At 36.1% G+C, this 5976-nt stretch overlaps 1 pseudogene; it reads right to left on the minus strand.

Moving 5' to 3' along the window:
* Positions 1 to 2022: 2022 nt before the first annotated feature.
* On the minus strand, positions 2023 to 2161 carry LOC131826248 (small nucleolar RNA SNORA72; annotated as a pseudogene).
* Between the last annotated feature and the right edge of the window lie 3815 nt (positions 2162 to 5976).

The following is a 5976-nucleotide window of genomic DNA, read 5'->3' on the forward strand; positions in this document are numbered from 1 at the left end:
CATTATGTGCTTCTTCCCTAGACATTTTTTTTTTCTCTTTAATCTTCTGAATTTGCTCCTTCCAGGCCCTGACCAACAAGCCAACCCATTTTCCAATACTCAGGAGTCTATATATATATATTTCTCATGCTACTTTTTTACTACATAAAAAGTAAAAAAAATATATATTCTCTCCCAGCTTTGTCCTTGGAAGGACTGTCCCTTGCAACTAACATTTAGGCCCATCCCCCAGAAGGACTATGTTAGGATAGCAGTCCATTTTTAGTTTGTTCCAACATAGTGTGCCAACACAGCTATAAGCCAGGTCCAAGATTTTCCCCCTTCCATCAGCTGGCTTTAGGAATACTTCCATGCCTCAATGAGATGTGAAGTATGAATAGAGGTTTTAGGCATTAATGTAGCAGAAGTAAGTCCTGTTCATGTAGTTTTTTTGTATCCTCTGATTTTTCTTGGTCCTGATTTTATGCCATTTCCATAGTATGATAGGTTGCTGCTGCACTTGTCTGATTCTATAGCTTGGTAGATATGAAAATACCAGTTTGTAATGGGCTGCAACGTGTATATAGCCATTTGGTCAGGTGTTTAATCTCTACTAGAGCTTCATAACAGCCAGGGGCTACTTTACAAAATGTGTTGTATCTGCCACAGAAGACAGTCTTGCTCTAAAATCTGAAATGTATTACCATTTTCCAAAGACCTAACACTTGTGTTCAGCATGCTTCCTTCGATCTATTTACTATGAATACCCCTGGTGTCACTGAATTTGTTGGATGATGTAGTCTGGAGGGTAGGGAATTTTGTATTGTAGACTGGATTTGTTGCTGAGCCTTCTTTTTGCTCTGGGATCCATTAGAATTTGCTAGTCTTCCAATTGTCCAACAACTAAATCAGAGTGGTGTTCCTAAGAGCACTATGTGCTGCCTCCAATACCCAAGTACTACATCTTTTTCTTAGTGATAGGGCATGCAAGATGAAACAACTTGGCTTTTATTTTAAAAGGGATATCCTGGGGTGCCTGGGTGGCTCAGTGGGGTAAGCCTCTGCCTTCAGCTCAGGTCATGATCTCAGGGTCCTGAGATCGAGCCCCAATTAGGGCTCTATTCTCGGCTGGGAGCATGCTTCTCCCCTCTTTGCCTGCCTCTCTGCCTACTTGTGATCTCTCTCCCTCTCTGTGTCAAATAAAAAATAAATAAAATCATTTAAAAAAGAGGGGGATATCCTGACATGCTCCAGATTATTGAACTCCTAAACACTTTATTCAATACAATAAAGCAAGTATAGCAAGATGTAAATTATAGAATCTAGGTGTTGATATTCAGGGATTTGCTATAAAATTATTTCAACTTTTTTATGTGTTTGAACACTTTCATAATAAAACATTGAAAAAACACTTGTTTATCATAAGGAAACCTTATTAACCTTTATAGCGTTTTTCTTCTAGCTTGTGATATGCATGTGTCTAAATAGGACAGCCAGAGTACTTATCAGTTGTGGCTCTCCAGCCTAATTTGTATAACCTCATTAAGAAAGTGTACTAGTGGGGCTCCTGGGTGGCTCAGTGGGTTAAACCTCTGCCTTCGGCTCAGGTCATGATCCCAGGGTCCTGGGATCAAGTCCCGCATCGGGCTCTGTGCTCCGCAGGGAGCCTGCTTCCTCCTTTCTCTCTCTGCCTGCCTCTCTGCCTACTTGTGATCTCCCTCTGTCAAATGAATAAATAAAATCTTAAAAAAAAAAAAAAAAGAAAGTGTACTAGTGTGATACTCTATGGAATATCAAGATGATCAAAGTTCTTCTGGACTTGATTGTAACAGAATAGGAGGGCTGACCTCCCCTGCCTTTTTGTTTGTTTGTTTTTGAACACAATAGTTTTACCATTCACTTATGACAACTGGTAATCATCAAATTAGCAATGGTTACCTGCAAAAGTTATTACACTATCTGTGCTGTCATTGCTTGAGATTGATCAAATATATAGAGTCACAGACATTTCCTACTTTAATGATATCATATTAATCAGACTTGGTTTACCACCAGTTTTTATAAATCCAGACCTAGAGAAAGAACTAGGTCTGGAGACACATGTATGATCTTAATATAGTAAATAATCCCCTGCTTAAAAAAAAAAAAAATCTTTGGATAGACTTTTTTAGGGTACTTTCAGGTTCACAACAAAATTAAATAGACAATATGGAGGTGTCCTACCTATATACCTCCTGCCCCCACATATGCATAGCCTACCCCATTATCAACTTCCCCTACCAGAGTGGTACATTTGTTACAATGAACCTACACTGGCACATTATTATACAATGCCCATAGTTTACTTTAGTATTTTGCTCTTTGTGAACATTTTATAGGTTTTGATCATGTGTAATGATATGTTATTTACTATTGTGGTATCATACAGCTTAGTTTCAGTGCCCTGAAAATTCTCTACGCTCCGCCTATTCATCCCTCCCTTCCTGCTGCCACTAACAACCATTAATATTTTTATTGTCTTCATAGTTTTGCCTTTTCCAGAATGTCATATAATTGGAATCATATAGGATGTAGCCTTTTCTATATTGGTCTCTTTCTCTTAGTAACACCCATTTAAGGTTTTTCCATGTCTTTTTATGGCTTGGTAGGTTATTTCCTTTTAGCACTGAATAATATTTCATAGTTTGTTTATCCATTCACCTATTGAAGAACATCTTTGTTGCTTCCAGGTATTGGCAATTATGAATAAAATGTCTATAAATGAATGTTAAGTTTTTGGTAATTACCAAGGAGTACTATTGCTGCATGATAAGGTAAGACATGTTTAGTTTTGTAAGGAAGTGTAAAACTGTCTTCCAAAGTGGCTGTATTAATTTACATCCCTACCAGCAATGAATGAGGACTTCTGTTGCTCCACATCCTTGCCAGCATTTGGTATTGTCAGTGTTTTTGATTTTTGCCATTCTGATAGGTGTAAGTGCTGTCTTGTTATCTTAATGACATGTGATGTTGAACATCTTTTCGTATACTTATCTGCTGTCTCCATATCTTTTTTGGTAAAATGTCTTTTCAGGTTTTTGCCCATGATTTAATTGAGTTGTTTGTTTTTTTAGTTGTTGAATTTTAAAAGTTCTCTGTGTATTTTAGGTAATGGTTCCTTATCAGATATGTCTTTTGTGATATTTTCTTTCTGTCTGTGATATTTTTTTGTTATTCTCTTGACCCTTACCTTCTAAGAGTCATTTATGGTGACTAATCTCTTTAATTCTTCCATGGATGTGGCATTACTTCTAATTTACTATCAGCCTGGAGATGAGGTGCAGTTACAGGAGCTTCCACTTAGTCCTGTTTACCATAATGGCTTTACTCCACATGTTAAGGAATCAGTGAATGGATTCTAACAGTTTCTAAATGTATGCACTTAGGGACAGGGGAAATTACAAGTGAATACTTGAGTCCACTAGATTCACTGTGAATTGATCTTTAGTCATTTCTTTTAAAATAGTAAATGCACGCTAAGGAAATGAGAACCCTGAGAACTTTCAAGCCCAGCTGAATGTAGAGCATGAGCTGTTATTCATACCATAAGACCGAAGATGCCATGATATGACTCTGTGAAATGCTTGGACTTAAGGATTTCAGGTGAAAGTTTAAGTGTCTGTTTCTCTCTATAACATGGAAATATTAATTGCACCTACTTCATGGACCTATAATGAGAATTAAATTAGAAGATAATGCTGGCATTTAGTATGTTCTCATTCATGCTGGTTATGGTGCTAATGCTAGAGTTAATGCTGCCTATTTTAAAAATATAGCTCTTAAAACTAGCTCTGTGAGGCAGTGCTGAATAATGAAAGGAGAAGAATGAGATACAGAAGAAGAAAGAGAAGGTGAAAGGAAAAGAGAAGAAAAATTTAAAAAAAGAACAAAGAAGGTAGAAAAAGGAAGGAAGAGAAAGAGATAAAGAAAAATGTAGGAAGAAAAAAGACAAAGAAAAAATTAAGAAAAAACTCTCTCTGAGTGCATGAATAGAGATACAGGCTTGCCAAATGCTGTTGGCTATCAAAAGTTTCCCTGAGTATACTATAAGACTGGAATGCATTTCAACAACTAAGCACAAGTAAGGCCAAGGTTTCAGATTTAGAACCATAGTCATGATGATCTTCTATGCCAGTTATCTATTGTTGCCTAGTAAAAATCATTCCACACTAGACTGGCTTACAAAAATAATTAATTATTTGCTTTCATATTTCTGTGGACTGACTGTGCTCAGCTGGACGGTTCTTGCTTGGGATCTTTCACACAGTTGCAGTCAGATACCAACTAGAGTCATTTGAAGTCTTGACTGAGCTTTATGTCCAAGACGATTGATTCAAATGTCTGGTACAGATGGTGACTGTTGGCTAGCACCTACAAATGTTATCTTCATTGGTCTTGAGCTTCCTCACTTTATAGAAGGCTCAAGAAAGTCAGACTTTTCAGTTGATGACTCAGAGCTCCAAGAGGGCAATGCAGAAGCTAACAGTCTTCTTAAAGTTTAGTCCTGGAGCTAGCCCAAATTTTCCTCTATCATATTCTTTTGCTCAAGTAAGTGACAAATGTCAGTCCCGAATCAGTGTGAGGAAAATAGACTCATCTCTCAATAGGATGAGTAGCAAAAAATTTGCACCTACCTTTAATTTACTGCACCCATTCTCAAAGGACACCATGTAGGAGACAAGCATGATTTCTGGGTCCACACAAACCAGCAGCACAAACACCATTATATATAATTGCAAGTGTGGAGTTAAAAAGAGAGTAAAAGTTATGATCTTTGTCCTGATGAGACTTAACACCTAGTTAACCTGAAAGGAAAATAAGTGCTATTTAGAAAAAAATATATTAATTTACATTTGTATTTTAGAGGAAGAACGAGCATCTGTAATGCTACCAGATACTCAGATACCACTGGATTTTTGTTGTCAAGCTTGATAGGATTTTTAGGATGAAAAAAATAAGACTTTCTTGCACAAGGCCGAATTAGAAGTTTACCCAGAATGGATAGATTTCTCTACATTAAGAAATTAACTTTAATTCTGGATTTTGTGGTGGTGGTTTTTCTTCAAAGAGAAGAAAAAAAATGGGAAAAAGTGAATCAGGAAAGAAAATATCCTGAGCATTTCCAGGAAGGACAGAGGGTCTTGAGGGCCTGAGGAGGTACACTCCAAATTTGTTTGGGAGGACATAATTATTTATTAGCAAATAAACAACTTTTGAGTTCCCTTCAATACAGAATTCAATACACACTGTTTATTAAAATCAAACCCATAGTATTATTACTTTTGCATAAAGAAATTTATACATGTTTGGTATTTTAAGCATTTGTAATTTGTTTAAGAGAATGTGGCTTCTTAGAGTAAATGTCAGATTTATGATTCAAATTTTACACATGGAATTGCATTATTGGTTTAGACTTAAAAATTTATGTTTAATTTATGAAATTTGTATGATTTCCTTAAACACTTTGGAAGAGTTTGTGAAGTCAGAAAATATATTTAAAGGAAAAATGAATATACTGAATTTATAAATACAGGTAAGAATATTTTAAGGCATTTAATTAAATCTGTAAATGGGCCAAATATTCATAAAAGGCCTTTAAAAATGTTTGCTGAACTGTGTTAGGCTTATAGGTTTTGTGGGATAACTTTAAAAGAGTAAGAAAGTTTTGATATTATAATCATAATGAACTGAATATTAATTTTTATATTTTTAAGATTTTATTTATTTACTTGAGAGAGAGAGTGTACACACACACACAGAGAGAGAGAGAGAGAGAGAGAGAGAGAGAGAGCAATGAGCAGGGAGCCAGATGCTGGGCTCAATTCCAGGACCCCAGAATCATGACTTAAGCCAAAGGTGACATTTAACCAACTGAGCCACCCAGGCACCCTCATATTAATTTTTATACTAAAGTAAACCACGACATATTATTGTCTGTGCACAAAAGTTACCCTGAAG

This window comes from Mustela lutreola, chromosome 2 (assembly GCF_030435805.1).
Source record: "Mustela lutreola isolate mMusLut2 chromosome 2, mMusLut2.pri, whole genome shotgun sequence".
In the NCBI taxonomy this organism is placed as follows: domain Eukaryota; kingdom Metazoa; phylum Chordata; class Mammalia; order Carnivora; family Mustelidae; genus Mustela; species Mustela lutreola.